Raw genomic sequence first — 17,317 nt, 5'->3', positions numbered from 1 at the left:
TGCCATGTAGTTGGAGTATGCTATAAGCCTCACTTAAATCAGCATCCGACCCTGGAACAATGTCAGCCCCACCTACCAAGCTGTCTGTAACAAGCTCTTAACCTTGTTTCTGTCCTTGTATATATGTCAGAGTAAATGACAATTCCTTTCTATCCACAAAAAACTTGTTGTGTAATGTTTTATGCTCTTATACCAATCATCCTTTAGTTCTTTGGGCATAAAGATGTGAAATGTCCAGGAACTTTAAAACCATGCAAAAAACTGATGGTTTTTTGGGGGGGAGGAGGGTTCAGTAGAAATTGAAATTTTTGGAAAATTGGGGGCCAAATGTGATATTAATGTCCTTTGCAGAGTGAAAATCGATTTGTTAATTTGAGAACATAAAATGTATTGTATGCATAATTATACAATATTGTTTAGCATAGACTCAGCATGTTTCATACACTCAAAGTATAATTTAGTCACACAATAGTTATGAACTATTTTTAAATTACAAATGGAGCTACAAGGCTCTGAACTGAAAGAAATCTTCGGGTTTGCCACTTTATCAGAAGAAGATCTCTTTGTTCTTGTTATTGTGCTGTGCCTTCTGTGCTTTATTATGCTTGTTTGTTGTTGTGTGACTCCAAGTTGTTTCCAACTTATGGGCCCAGAGCATGCTCCTTCCCTTCCGAATGCCAGTTCCTGGTGACCCTAAGGCGAAACTATCATGGGGCATGCTTTGTCAGAGGGAGATTTCCATTGCCATCCTCTGAGGCTGAGAGAGCGTGACTTGTGTTGTGTGTTGCTTACAAGTCATTCCCGACTTATGGCTACCCATGGAATTTTCTTTGCAAGTTTTGTCAGAGGGGGTTTGCTATTGCTAGCCTGAGGCTGAGAGAGTGTGCCTTGATCTCCTCCCCCAGGAAGGTGGAAATCTCATCCCTGGAAGTCCTGCACCCCAGCCCCAGGTAACATCTGGTGTGGGAACACCTCTGAGTTTGGGCACTTGGTCTCTGAAAGGTTCGCCATCACTGCCATATAATATACACTACTAATATTGGACATGAATTAGTTTTCTTCATCATCACAGGTGAAAGTTGCACTTTTTGAACTTTAAGATACTGTTAAAAGTATCCTTATGTAGTGATTTTTAAAGTCTTTGTAGCAGACTAGATCTTTATATAATAAATATGCGTGCCAACCCATCTTTAATCTCTCTCCTTCTAGATTCAACAGCTCTGTATCTTCCAACTTAATCCATTCTTGTATCTAATTAAGTTTCCCCGCCCACATATATAGTTTGATGTCCGGCATTGCATAACCACCCTTCTCTCTAGAATCTTTCAACATTTCCCATTTAATTCTCGGTTTTCCTCCCTTCCATACAAACTTTTTTAAAGCTCTGTTCATTCTCTGTATCAGCTCTTCTTTCATAATAAAGGGTAAGTTGTAGAACAAAAACAAAAGTTTTGGAAGGATAGACATTTTTACAAGTGCAATTCTCCCGAGAATCAACAAGTGTATGCTATTCCCTTTCACTAACTCCTTTTGAATTTCCTTCCATTTCTCTACATAGTTATTTTCAAGCAAATTATTATTGTTATTTGTCATCCAAATCCCCAGATATTTGACTTTCTTTGTAATTACACATCCTGATTTTTGACTTAGTTTTTCCCCTTCTTTTTCCCCGATGTTTTTTGTTACCAGTTGAGTCTTTTCCTTATTTACTTTAAACCCAGCATATTTTCCAAATTCTTTGAGTTTGCACATTAAGTGATTTAAACCTTTTAGCGGGTCTTCCAAAATTGCTACTAAGTCGTCTGCAAATGCCAACACTTTTCTTTCTTTTCCCTTTATTCCACTACCTTTAATCTTATAATTGTCCCTTATAGAATTCATTAATACCTCCATCGTATTTATAAAAAGAAGGGGTGACAGGGGACACCCCTGTCTAGTACCTTTGTTTATCTTAAAGATGCTGGACTTACTTCCGTTTATTTTTATTTGGGCAGATTGCTGCTTATATATTTGTTTGATGTTATTGATAAAAAAATTTCCAACTTTCATTCTTTTTAATATTTCACACATAAAGACCCATCTCACATTGTCGAACGCCTTTTCGGCGTCGACGAAAAGCAATGCAAGTTTTTTTTGTCTGTTATGATTATAGTGCTCCAAAATGTTGATCAAAATTCTAATATTCGATTTAATCTGTCTTCCTGGGAGGAAACCATTCTGATCTTTCTTAACAGTAATGTCAAGAATCTTTTGAAACCTCTCCGCTAAAATTATTGTATATATTTTATAGTCTGTGTTCCGGACCCCCCAGCGTATAGCAAAATCCGCGTATGCTCAAGTCCCATTTGTTCCAATGGCGGCGCACGTGCCCTTCCCTCCCTGCCTCCCTCCCTTCCCTTCCCCTTACTTACTTTCGTCGCAGCAGCTTGGCCTCCACCGCCGCTGCTGCGAGGGAAGTCGGGTGGCAGCGGCGGCGGCAGAGGCCAAGCCTCGGCTTCCTTGCCGGTGCCACCGCCATGAAAGGGTACGATGGCGGTGCTGGAGGCCTCTTGGCCCCCAACAGCACCGTCACCGGGCCTTTCCTGTGGCGGCAGGGAGGAAGCAGGGCTGCTGCGCTGGAGGCCTTCAAGGCCTCCCGCGCCGGCATCCGGCCTCCTCCGCCGCAGAAGGGCTGGATACCGGTGCTGGAGGCCAAGAGTGCCCCAGCACCGACACCCGCCCCTTCTGCGGCGCTGAGGGGGCCGGGTGACGGTGCCGGAGGCCTTGAAGGCCTCTGGCGCTGCTTCACTCCGCGCCTCCTTTTCGCTTTTCTTTGCAAAGAGGAGGCGCGGAGGGAAGCAGCACCAGAGGCCTTCAAGGCCTCCGGCACCGTTACCCGGCCTCCGCGGCCACGGAAGGGCCAGATATCAGTGCTGGGGCCTCTTGGCTCCAGCACCGGTATCCGGCCCTTCCGCAGCGGCGGAAGCCGGATGCTTGCGCTGGAGGCCTTGAAGGCCTCTGGCGCTGCTTCCCTCTGCGCCTCCTCTTCGCTAAGAAAAGCGAAGAGGAGGCGCGGAGTGAAGCAGCGCCAGAGGCCTTCAAGGCCTCCGGCACCGTCACCGGCCCCCTCAGCGCCGCGGAAGGGGCGGGTGTCAGTGCTGGGGCGCTCTTGGCCTCCAGCACCAGTATCCGGCCCTTCCACGGCGGAGGAGGCCAGATGCTGGCGCGGGAGGCCTTGAAGGCCTCCAGCGTGGCAGCCCTGCTTCCTCCCTGCCGCCACAGGAAAGGCCCGGTGGTGGTGCTGTTGGGGGCAAATCTGAGTATAAGGAGGACCAACTGTAGTACCTAGCCGTATAGCCATCTGGTCCAGGTGACTTCCCTTCTTTAAGTCTTTTAATAGCATCCGTAATCTCTTCCTTACTTATTATAGCATTAAGTTTATTCCTTTGATCTTTTGTTATTGTTTCTATTTTCCTGCCATCTAAATATTTATTCATTTCTATTATTAAGTCCTGTGAGATCTCTTCTTCCATATATAGTTCTTGATAGAATTCATGGAATGCTTTTTTGATTGTCTCCTGATTGTGGACCAGTTGTTCTTTATATCTAATTTCATCTATTGTTCTACTTTTCTTATCTCTCTTTATTTTCATTGCTAACCATCTACCTATTTTATTAGCATGTTCAAATTGTTTTTGTTTCATTTTCCTCAATTCAATAGCTATTTCTTCCACAATCTTTGATTTTAACTGTTGTTGTAAAAATTTGATTTTGTTTAATAAATTTTTATTTACAGGGTTGGATATTAGCTTATCCTCATACTTTTTTATTTCCTCTAATATTACTTTTTCTCTCTTTTGTTTTTCTCTTTTAATTTCACATGTTCTTTGAATCAGAAGGCCTCTCATAGTAACCTTGCTAGCCTCCCATATAGTTTTCATTGGCATCTCACCTGTACCATTTTCTTTAAAGAATAACATCAACTCTTTTCTTAATCTTTTAACAAAAATTTCATCTGTCAATAAGGCCTCATTTAGTTTCCATTCATAGTCTTTTCTGAACTGACCTTGTATGTATAATTCTATGGCGTTGTGGTCAGACAGCGTTCTGGGAGCAATCTCCATTTTTTTTTTGTTCTCATAACCAGATCTCTTGAAATCCAGAACATGTCAATTCTTGAATGCGACTGGTGACAAGTTGAAAAAAAAGTAAAACCATTCTTTTCCCCATATAACTTAGGCCATACGTCAATCAAGTCTTGTTCTTCCATTAATTCATTAGCGCATCTTGGAATTTTCCCCTGGTTTTTCCCAATTTTTTTGTTGATTTTCTGTCCCTAATTGGTTTAATAACCCCATTAAAGTCACCAGCTATAATAATGTTGTTTTTATTTATTTCACACAGTTCTTTATTCAAGGTATAGAAAAAAGTATCTTTCTTTTTGAGAAGTGCATAGATAGTAACTATTAATATTCTTTCCCCTTCTATTATGACCTCTGTAATTAAAATTCGGCCTTCTGAATCTTTATAGATTAATTTCGATTGAAATTTCTTATTTATATAGGTTACAACACCCCTTTTCGCTTTCTTATAGTTTGAACAGAAAGCCTTCCCTATTCTCATATCATTTAATAAATTGTAGTCCCTTTCTCTTATCTTAGTCTCTTGCAAGCAAACAACATCAAAATTTTCTTTTGTTAGATATTGAAGTACTTGTTTTCTTTTTTCTTTTAAATTTAATCCTTTTATATTCCATGAGCCGATCTTTATAGTCATGGTAGTGATTTACTGTTTTTGTTTAGTATGTTAAATTATTATTCCTTTAAGCCAATGATGTTCTTGCATTGTCATTATCTTTTTTGTTTACTGTTATTCTTTTCCTCTGTCTTTATTCTCTCATAAAGGTCTCTAGCCTTATCTATTGAATTTAACAGATATCTTCTCTGTTTGTATATTGCGCTGATGCCTTCGATTTTATCCCATCTATAGTTTATGGATTTTTCCTGGAGTAGTCTAGTTAGGAATTTGTATTCTTGTCTTTTTTTCAATACATAAGCTGGTAAATCCTTATAGATCTCAATTGTATTTCCATCTATGATTAGCTTTTCTTTGTAGCTTTGCTGTATTATCTCTTCTTTTATTCTCACATTGGTGAAGCAAATCAGGATGTCTCTTGGGATTTTCTTATCTCTTGCTACTCTTGAATTTATTCTAAATAACTTCTCTATTTGAGTATACCAAATCATCCTCCGCCATGTCTATATATTTTGCTAAATGAGGTACAGTTTTTTCAAGAAGCTTTCCATCAACTTCTTCAGCAACATTTCTTAATTTGATACATTTTTATTTATACTTACTTTCATAAAAAAGAATTGTTTGTTCATTTTGGTTTATTCTCACCTCTAAGGCTTCCACTTTTTTTTCCAATTTGTTGGTACTGAACACATTTCTCTCTATATCAGTTTTAAGTGTCCCAACTTCTGAAACTTCTGAAATTACTATCTTATTTAACAATCCTTTAATTATCCTCACTTGACAGCTTGCTCCTGTGGCTGAGTCTTGGAAGATCTAAGATCTATGTTTCTCTATAGACTTTGTCCCCACTCTGCTTTTCCTCAATTAACAAAATTATTAACTTTGGAAAAGCCCTTATAGCTATTGCTTTAAAAGGATAAGGTGCAGCCATTAAACTGGTGATCATATTTAGCTTAATAAAATTACAAACGTAATTTACTAATTTTTCCACACATGATCAGACAGGATCACAAGAGGGGTCTACACTGCAACAGCACAGGTCCTGGGGGAATTCCACATTGAAAACATACTAAATAAATGCATTTTACCGCCCAAATTAAATATATTCATTATTCAGTTTCTGGGATGATATATTGCCCAGCCCCATGTTTTTAAACATATTTGGTTCTATTTGGCTAGACAGTTAAGACAAAATATTAATCCAAGCATGTTTCTAACAAACTTTCCACACTTCAGTTATACTAAAAATGGACTCTTGTTGACATTAATGCAGAGATTCTGGGTTGGGGGGAAGGGGGAAGAGCTTTGCTTTTTGCTGTCAAACAACTTAATATTTTCCTGTCACTGACACAAATATTATGTAACAGGAAGACCTATGCTTTCCCCACCTTTCAGCAAAGGAAGCTGATTTGAGCAACTGTTTACAGAACTTCATACATATTTTATCCTGGGGTTGGACTCTAAGCTCCACATATACAAATGAAGCAATAACTTTAATAAAAAGCCTCCTATTGATTTAAGTAACTGTCAAAGCAGAAAATCATATCCCGCTACTGAGAAACAGGTTTATTCAACAAAAGCCAAAAATTTTTTTTCATGGTTTTTAAAAGAAATAATCCCTGATCTCCAGCAGCAGCATTCCTCACTGTAGTCAGAACTGTATAAATTCTAAAACATGGACTGTAAAAAGAAGATGTAAATACCCAGTGATTTCAGTTAAAATAAATCCAGTTTAGGTCCAGTCTCCCACCTTGCCAGTTTCAGTAATTTTTTTTTTGTTTTATTAGATAAGATATAAATCTAATGTCATTTCACAATGAAATCTGTACTAACAGAGTTAACTGTGGAGCGGCCTGCAGCAACCCCTCTTTCAGCTAGATCTGGGCCATGGCAACTGTATGCCGCGGCCCCAACCTGGCCTTTCCAGGTGCAAAAAGGAGCTGCAAAAGCGGTTCCTTTTTGCACCCTGGAAAGGGCATGATACCTGTGGCACTGTGGCTATACAGTGCTCCTTTGGCACAGTCGTGTGGACGCAGCGCTAGAGAAGCACCATGATGTCATACACTGTGTGGTGTGGTGCACGGTGTCACAGCAACCTGGGACGTGCGTCATGAAGAAGCTACGCCCTGACTCCACCCCCAGGCAGGCCCAAAGTGCCGGTCTGCACAGGGCCTGTATCTCCCTGAACATGGAAATATATCCTATTCAGGACTCTGCCCAGAACATTCAGGTCTACAGGTAAAAATCTGATAGAGGAATGTATTTTTTTCCCTTTCATGTGCAGATTATGTTAAAAAGAGTGTCACATTTGTGACAATGTAATTTTCCAGTTATTGTTGGTGAACAATGAATGTAGGAGTGAACTGGAAGTAAAAAAAGATTTTTAAGATCACAATTATATATTTGTGGATATAAAGTGGTGACACAGTGTTTTTTTGGAGCACCAGCCTGACCATCAGGCAGAAGATGATAGGTCATAGGAGAGGCACACCCCATCCCCAACTCACTCAGACCAATCTCCTTTCCTGGAGGGCAGATCTACATGTACAGTAGGGGCTGTCCTTTACTCCTTAAACTAGCCTGCTATCTTCAGGAAAGATGCAAAACAGCAGTCACTGTCTTTTAACAAACAGCACAGTGTCATAAATTGGAATTTGAGCCAGTGGTTCTCTGAGCCATAAACTGGTTCTGAGCCTTGCTCTTATGAGAATGAAGAGTGTCAGGCCCACATAGGAGCAGCAGCAAAAGCAGCTTCCTTTGCTTTGATTTCCCGAAAGCAAAGTCTTTAAAACAGCATTTAAAAAGCCTGTCCTTCAAAACAGTACAAAGAGAGTTTATAAGAGTACAAAGTACAAAAAGAGAGTATAAGAGTTTTATAAAGAGTTTTTAAATTTTAATATGCAATGTTTTTAACTTTTTAAAATTGTTTGTTTTTTAAACTTTGTATTTTTAATGCTTTTGTATTGTTTCAACTTTGACTGCTTTAAATTTTGTTAACCGCCTTCAGTCCCTATACAGAGAGGAAGGCAGAAAATAAATAAATAAAGAGAAACAACAAGTTTTAGATCTGATTCTAAGTTCTGCCCATCTATAAACTTTCCTTTGCACAAGTCTAAAACATGCACATTAGTTCTGGAAACAATATACTCTAGCATTATTATTTTCTTCAGCAGACATTTTTTAAGGATTTCAAAACATGTCACAGAGGTACAGTTAAAGATCAGACCATCTCTCATTATGGGAAGAACATGGACAAACCACCTCTTTCAGCTCGTTGTGAGGATAAAATAGAAAGGATATGGGAACAAAGTATACTAGCTTGAGCTCCTTTGAAAAATTTTGCATTTAACAAATTAACCTGCAATCCTATTTACATTGCACAACTTGCACTTATTAAATGTTTACAGACCCTAGTAGAAAAATGTCAAATCTACAAACCAAATTACTTCTGATACAGAATGGCTCGCGTTGCATCTGGCTAAGATATCAGGAAACATTTTTGTGGCATGAGAAGTGCTCTAAAACATCACTTTAAAACAAAAAACAAAAAACTATAGCTACCAGTATAAAGAATTATAATCTCCCAAAATAATGTTTCCAAATTCTGCATCTGAGTATGCCCTATTTGGGAAACAAGATCGGGATAGATTTGGATGACATTAACAACTAAGAAATGAGAAGGTTAACAAACATCCCAGCAAAGTCCACAGTTACACATTCAAATCTCATTCAGGCCTACCCATAGTGGTGGTCTATGGCTAGGGGTGGTCTGCTGGTCTGCAGTGAGTTTCCAGGACATCCTCCGAATACAATAATAAGATGACATAAATATGGTACCAGTCTGTGGCACATGCCAAAAATTTTTAAACAATTGTTGGCCCACTACACATCCGATAGTTTGAGAGACACTGATCTAGCTTGTCTCCAAAAGAGCCTACAGTGATATTTTTTAGTTTTTAAAGTCATTGAATGACTACTGTTGTTGTATAAAGGCAAAAAGCCACAGAGCCACAAATAACATTTGGTATCTCTGCAGCACATCCCCAGAGGGATTTTTGTCCTGAAAGGGAAAACACAGCAAAGCTGGGGAAATTCTATAGACAAAGGAATTTGCTGTTGCCCTTGCTGACTGACAGTGGAATGCCCATCTCTCCCTGCTAGTAATCACAAAGATCCCACAGTAATCACATTGTACTAACAAAGGCAACATTACAGGGCAGTATAGCTCAGACAAGTTTGTTTTGCTTTCTGGAAATTAACTTTTTCCACAACGGTGGCTTTCAATTGCAAAGGGAGGCAACATACTCTCAAGTTTAACATCTTTATAAAAGATACAGGTAGCAAACTACCATATTTGACATTAGAAACAGACTGCAGCAGTAGAATTTCTTCTACTGTTAATACCATGGTAACAGGGCCAGCCCATGACATTTTGCTGCCTGAAGCAAAAAACAAAATGGCAACCCTCCAGTTCTATCTGCAGAGGCTGAGTGGACTAGCAGTTTAAATTTACTTCAACAAGCACAAAGAGCAAGCTGCATGGTACATCTCCAACAGAGGGGAAAACCAGTACGAGGCAGCTACAGTCATTCTGCCTAGTGGTATGGCTAATATAAACATTGTTTCCGACTGAAACCTCAGATACTGCAAATCTGTGTTCTTTGTTGCCTCTGAATAATCATCGACTATTACTTTTAATATATCATTAATTGAAATTATCTTTAATACCTGTTAGGCAACTTTATGGACATCTAGTGAAAATCATGGACTTTCTAGAGGTAATGAGGGTCAATTTGATTAGCAAACACTAGGCAACTGTGAAAGGTAATTTGAAAAATCATGAACGTTTTTGCAAATAAAAGGATTAAATCTTCATATGTGATGCTTCCACAGCCGAATTCTCGCATGTTCTCATTTTCCAAAGTGATTTTGTCTGGAGCACTTCTTTGTGATTATTTAACTACAATAAATGCAAGAACTGCTAAGGTAGATAACGTACTATCAAAAATGACATCTTTATGAAAGACACAAGTAGCAAATTATTTGTGTATTGGGTGAATTGTGATGCTGTTCTTGTGGGCCTTCAATTAATTTCTGCCTTATGGCGACTCTAAGGTACACCTATCACAAGGGTTTCTGGCAAGATTTGATGAGGATTTGGCTTTGTCCTTCTCTGAGACTGAGAAAGTTTTATTTGCCCAAGATCACCCAGTGGATTTCCATGGCTGAGTGGGGATTCAAACCGTGGTCTCCAGAGTTGTAGTCCAATGCTCAAATTACTACACCAAGTTGGCACTCTACTTCAAGGTAAGTGTACATAGGAGTGCAGCTTTCTACATTGTAATCACATGCATGCATACACAGAAATTAGCTGAACCCCAATTCAATGAGATTTATTCCTAGATAAATTGAAGTCCCCCCTCATTGTATTTATCACACAACAGGCTGAAAGCTTTCAGATGCCTGTTGCTCTTCCAAGTTATATTTAGATTGTACAGTAATTCAATTTCTGACCTACAATATTTAAATCAGTAGTGTTTTTGCTTTAGTCTTCATTTTCATTATATGCCTATATAAACTCAATGGGAATTTCACCCATATGGGTATACAAATAATATTGTAGTAATTCTTCCATTTAATGATTGAAAAAATTAGTTACATTTATATAAATTTCACCTCAAAGAATGGGGGAAGAGGTGGCTAATACTGATAATATCAAACAAAACATCTAATTGATTAAAACAAGTAGATTTAAAACTGTTGTTGTTTTTGTTGTGTGTCTTCAAGTCATTTCCAACTTGTGGTGACCTAAGATGAACCTATGATGAAGTTTTCTTGGCAAGACTTGTTCAGAGGAGGTTTGCCATTGCCTCCCACTAAGGCTCAGAGCATTTGACTCACCCAAGGTGGTGCAGTGGTTAAATGCCTGTACTGCAGCCACTCACTCACAAACCGCAAGGTTGCGAGTTCAATACCAGCAAAAGGGCTCAAGCTCGACTCAGGCTTCCATCCTTCCAAGGTCACTAAAATGAGTACCCAGATTGTTGGAGGCAATTAGTTTACACTTTGTAATCTGCTTAAATGCACTGATAATCGGTATAGAAATTTATTTGCTATTACTATTGCAAGGTCACCCAGTGCGTTTCATGGCTGAGCTGGAAATCAAACCATAGTCTCCAGTCATAGTCCCAACACTCAAATAATAAAATAAAAAGGCAGAACAGCAACCACACAGCTAAAGGCTCATTCCACAGCAGCTCAGCTTATTGCCAAATGCCTGTTTGCTGTAAAAGGCATTTCCCTGCTGGGGGAAGAACAATGAGGGGCTACCTGAACCTCTTCCTTGCAAAAAAGAATTCAATGGCCTGGGAGCAGCCATGAAGAAAACTCACTCTCAGCTCCAACAAATTCTATGGGTTGTGGGTCCAGATCTGCAGGCATCGTTTTGCAAGTTTGCCTGAAAACTGGCTTCAGTTTTTCTGGCCCTCTGGATCAGGTTTGTGTACTTTTTGCAAATCTTGAAAATATATCTATTTCTACTTAGAAACTTAAGCAATGATGCAAGACTGGTGGAACAGCATAATCCAACAGAAGCAGGAAGAGGGATGATCTTTACCTACTTACCACAGTCCTCTGTGCAACCCAAAAACCTAAACCAGAGGGCCAGGAAGCACAGAGGAGCATTTTCAGGCCAGTCAGTGGGTACAGGGAAGAAAAGGAGTTCCATCGTGCTGATTCTGTCAGCAATACCTTGCCTTTTGGCTTTCATTTTAGCTTTCACAGAACATTGGCTTATCCTGTGAGATACAGATAGTAGGAAAAAATAATAAATGTCACTCATATGTGGTTTCTGTGTCTGGCAGGGATGGGAATTGTGGCCTTCAGATATTGGATTACAAATCCCAACATTCGTCATCATTGGTTATACTGGCTAGGGCTGTTTGGATTTGCAGTATTGGGAGTGGGGTGGAGTGGAGGACAGACAGTATGTTACTCTTCCTTGGTCACATGATATAGGTACCTTTTTGAAGCTAATCTGTCAGTGCCTGAATGGAAGAATGGAAAATCCATAATGGAAGAAAGGAAAGATGTGCAATACAGGTGGAGATGCTGTGGCCTTCCAGGCGTTATTGGACTCCAACTTTTGGCAGCAAAGCATATGATGAGAGATTTTGGAAACTGCAGTCTACAAAAATGTGGAAGACCATAACCTCCTCTACAAATAATGCAATTGTATTAAATAAAACCATAACTATTCCCTATTAGTTTCTGCCACATTTCTTTTTTCCTTCTTTCCTCCTTTTTATTCCTGATTACTTATGGATAGCTGCTCTCCAAATCCAAGGGGGAAATACTTTGAATTACCTGTACTTATACATAGAGCTCAATCCCTTTATATTTATCCACTGCGGCTAGGGTTGCCATAATTCTCTACTAAAAACCGGGACAAAATGTAGGACAAAATTTAGACCAAAATATAGGACAATTGTAGGATAAAATTTAGCCCAAAATGTAGGACATTTAAGGTCCTCCATTTTCTTAAATGTCCTACATTTTGGGCTAAATTTTATCCTACATTTTGTCCCGGTTTTTAGTAGAGAATTATGGCAACCCTAAGTCTGCGGCCCATGTGTTGCTTATTTTGCCCTATAAAACATAGAAATCAAAGACAAAGAATGTCCTCCTTTCTGGGAATTCAGAGTCTCTGGAGATAAAACAGCAGCCAAGTTTACAGTGCTTTAATCCATAGCTCATGTAATTATTTTTCAGAACTATTTTTAAAAGCTGCATTGTGGATCAAACCGTGCTTCTGCATCCCGAGGGGCGTTCCCACTCGCTTATACACCGGTTTACAAAGTGAATCCAGGGTGTATCGTTCTCACTCAATCTTGAATTAACTCTAGAACAGTTCTAGATTTACCCTCTATTGTTCCCACAGCGATTTGAATTTGATTCAAATCCAAACATTTAAACCAATCAGAAGCCTATAAACAGGCGCAAAAAAATAGTAGGTTTTACCCCGGATTATCCCTTGTGCCGATATAAGAATAGCTGTATTTAAATGGGAACGTTTCGGCGTCTGATTCGGGTTCCACAGGATGGGAGGAGTGGAGTGCGATGGGCTGACTCGGGGGAGTCGCCCTTTCTTTGTCCTCATTCGTTGTCGCCACCGCCATCTTTCCCTCCCTTGCCCCTTTGTCCGCAGAGATACAATCAGCGCTAATAACAAAAGTAAGAGAGACCGGAAATTACAGGACTCTTAAGATCTTAAGCGCCTCCTCGTTGGCTCTTTAAAAAAAAAACCCTTGAAATTTAATACGAATTAAAAACGTCCCCGTAGTGGGAACGCAGGTACAGGCTACATCGATGCAAGTTACTCTGAAGCATTGTGACATCATGATGACGTTGCTTTGATTGACATGACATTCATAGCCGAAACAAGTGAATGTGAACGAAAAAGTAACAAAACCGGTTTAAATATACATCGAGTCATCCATGAATGGGAACGATACTGTGTCAATTACAGTGAAACAAAATAAAACGTTATGTAAATGGAAACAATACAAATAAAGCGATTTGAAAAGCGGGATAACATTCGCTGTATTTTGAGTCGTTTTAAAACAAATCGCTGTATTTAAAATCATTTTAAATCGCAAGTGGAAACGCCCCCCGCGACATACTGGTGGAAGAGTGAAGACTGAACTTGTTTGACAATTCCTGAAATCATAGAATTTAAGTGAATAGAATTTTTACATGGTTAAGTCAAAGGTCTGAGCCGTTGACTTACAAGATTATCCTGCAGTCTTGGTCATAAAATCATACAAGAGAAGTATATTGTAACTCTACACCTTGCTGAAGAGATTAGCTGTTTTATAGTGCCTGGCAAAGAGATGTGAAACCATGCAGAAGTTTCCCTGGCAGTTTCTCCTTTCTGAGAAGCCCCCACATTCCAGCTGGAGGTGTGGTTCCTCTGCATGATGTATTTTGTGCTTTTTTAGTTGGCCCAATACAAAGATTTATGGATTTTGTGTTTTGCTGTATGTTCCTGTGAAAGATTCATCTTTTAACCATCTTTCCTCAGACATAAAAAGGATGGTGGGAGGGGGACGGGGAAAAAGCAATGTGGCAGCACATTTAAGACTAACAGGTTTTTATTTTAGCATGAACTTCCATGGATATAAACCCACTTCTTTGAAAACTTTCCTAACACAGTATTGTTTACTATTGCAATACTGCTAACTGCACTGAATAAAAATGAAAAAGGGTGAGAAATCTAGCACCTTTAAGATTAACTGATTTATTTCAGCGTGATCTTTTATGTATTTCAACCCACCTCAGATGCACTGATGGAGAAGACATTAATTCCTAGCAGACTGGAGGAAGGCAATTGTTGCCATCTTCAAAAAGGGGGGAGTGGGAAAGAGGACCCAGTCTAATCTTATTTCTTTTTGTGACAAAATGACTCTTAGATGGATTTGTAATTTTCTGACCATCCAAACCCAAAGGGTTGTATGGTAACTCCTCTTTGTCCTGAAGAGAAATGACTAGCAGGCTGCCACAGGGTTGTGTCCTGGGCCCAGTGCTATTCAACATCTTTATCAATGACTTGGATGATAAAATAGAGGACATGCCTCTCAAATTTGCAGACACCAAATTAAGAGGGGTAGCTAATAGCTCAGAGGACAGGATCAGAATTCAAAATGACTTTAACAGATTAGAAAGCTTGGTCAAAATTAACACAATGAATTTCAACAGGGAGAAACGTAAGGTACTACACTTAGGAAGAAAAAATGAAATGCACAGATACAGGATGGGTGACACATCGCTTGACAACAGTACATGTAAAAAGGATCTAGGAGACATAGACCACGTGGAACATGAGAACAGTGTGATGTGGCAGCTAAAAAAGCCAATGTGGTTCTAAGCTGCATCAATAAGAATACAATGTCTAGATTGAGGGAGGTAATAGTACCACTCTATTCTGCTTTTATCAGACCTCACCTGGAATATTGTGTCCAGTTCTGAGCACCACAATTCAAGAAGAATGTCGAGAAGCTGAAATGTGTCCAGAGGAGGGTGGGCAAAATGCTGAAAGGTCTGGAAAATATGAAAAGCAGCTTAGGTAGCTGGGTATGTTTAGCAGAAAAGGATAAGAGGTGATATGATAGCCATGTTTAAATATTTGAAGGGATGCCATATTAAGACTGGAGCTTGATTTCTGCTGCTCCAGAGACTAGGACACAAACAATTAAATCCAACTACAGGAAAATAGATTCCATCTAAACATTATGAGGAACTTCTTGACACTAAGAACTGATCAGCAGTGAAATATTCTGCCTTGGAGTGTGCTGGAGTCTCCTTTGGAGGTTTTTAAACAGAGGCTAGACAGCCAATTGTTGAGAATGCTTGTTTGTGTATTCTTGTATGGCAGGAGGTTGAACTGGGTTGTTTTGTGTTCTTTTCCAACTGTATTATCCCCCCCCCCAGCACACACACTGCATACTTATACTCTCATACTGCTATTAAAGAAGCAGAAACTCATCCTCAAAATGGAGGGAAAGTAGCATTAGCTTGTGTATCTCACAGATAAGTGATATATCTGTTTTAATCTACACATGAGAAAAAACTAAAAGACACTTGTGCTCACCACCCATCAAACTGTCAAGCTAGGCTGGCCCCTTATCTACTCTTCCTCTGCCTTCATTCAGATACCTTTTTATTCAAAGAGTAATCTAATGATAATTTCTTGTAGAAAGTATTTTTTAAAAATGAGTAGTCAATGTTGTGCTTTTTAAATAAAACTTTTTATTGTTGCTTTTGTATGATTTTACACATTTTAAAAACAGTAATGATGTTTTAAAATGGTAACCTGTTTGCGTTCAAACAGTTTAATCAGGTTTTGTCTTGTTGTAAGCCACCACTGGTCCTATACTGGGAGAAAGATGGGATATAAATCAAATAAATACTATGTCTAAACTCCACCTGAAAACTAGGTCTTTACGTTTCAATTACCTAGCTATTTCTGTGCCTAATTGGCTCCACCTGAAAATCCTAAGGGTGAACTGGCTTAAGCAGTGTTTCAGTCCATGAAGTACACTTCTTTCTTTACTATGAGAACAGAAAGGGCCTGTTAATTAATTGCTGGAAAATGGATAACTTAATGTAAGTATCACTGGATATATATATACACACAAAATTGTTAGTTGTATACCCTAACAGTAGTATTCCTGTTTAGCACTCCAGCTGGTTCCAAAAAGGCACATTGCGGGAGAAAAATGGATACTTGTTTCACTGGCTCAGACTATATAAGAACTATTACAGATGCCAAAGCTACATTCTATAGCTGGGGTGATTCTGGAAAGGCAAAAGAATATTCCTTTCCCCCTCTCCTGTATACTATAAAACATGTATCTAATTTTCAGTGTGTGTGTGTGTGTGTGTGTGTGTGTATACACACACACACACACACACACATATACATATACATATACATAGAGAGAGAGAGAGAGAGAGGGAGAGGGACAGAGAGCATCTAGAATGCTAATGTAACTGTTAAGAGCTTCAACTGTTATTTTTGTTTCCCCATCTTTCTTCTGTTTTTCTCCCCTTTACTTCATCATGGCACCTCACTCTTGTATATATTTTAGAAGGACACTAGTCAAGAATGTAGAAACCACTATTATGTATGTATTTTTATGTGTCCTACCCCCTGCTATTTCCAAATGAGTTCACACCAGTATATGTCACTATTAAAATGTGCCGGCCAAATGTGTCTGCTACAGCCAAATACATAAATCTAAAACTAGAAAGACTCTCCAGTTATCCTAAATCTACTTAACTTTCCAGGTGTAAACTGCTCTTGATATATTGCTGAGTTTCGGTATCTCGTAAGTTGTGGTTACAATATCTGAGGTTTGTTTTGGGAAAAAATATCTTGTGCCATAAGCATATGGATTTTTGTATGCTTGGATAACTTTGTGGATATGTAGAAACCACTGGCATATTTTAAAGATGTGTAGTTTTGCTTCCAAACTGATATGTACTGGACCTATTACACAGAACAGCAGTAAATACTAGCACTTTGAAGAGTTTTTAAGGAAGGGTTTTATATGAGTTATGCATAGAATGCCCAACTATAGTCAGTTAAAATGTCTAAGTCTTCTACCTATGATGAATAAGTGTATTTAAACTGCCAAAATTGGCCATAGTCTCATTTTGAGCTAGTATGTAAGATTCAAAGGTCTTCAATTACTAGGGATCTCTATAATGAGGCAGCTTGATATTATTGGGAAATATTTGGAGAGGTCTTTTCCAGTGACTGGAAAACCTTCAGAATCTAGAACCAAATCCCACCAGATATCAAGGGCCCATTGTAGTGGTTTGACTATGACTCTAGAGACCAGGGTTGTAATTTCTGCTCGCCATGGAAATCCAGCGAGTGACTTCGAGCAAGTCACACACTCTCAGCCTCAGAGGAGGGCAAAGGCAAATCCCCTTCTGAACAAATCTTGCCAAGAAAGCCATGTAATAGAGTTGCTCTAAGTCAGAAATGTCTTGAAGGCACACAACAAACAAATACAAC

The sequence above is a fragment of the Sceloporus occidentalis genome, unplaced genomic scaffold (genome assembly GCF_023333645.1).
Source record: "Sceloporus occidentalis isolate IW3139 unplaced genomic scaffold, rSceOcc1.0.p SCAF_3, whole genome shotgun sequence".
NCBI classification, from domain to species: Eukaryota; Metazoa; Chordata; class Lepidosauria; order Squamata; family Phrynosomatidae; genus Sceloporus; species Sceloporus occidentalis.
The sequence above is the reverse complement of the archived record's forward strand: the minus strand, read 5'-3'. Positions refer to the sequence as shown.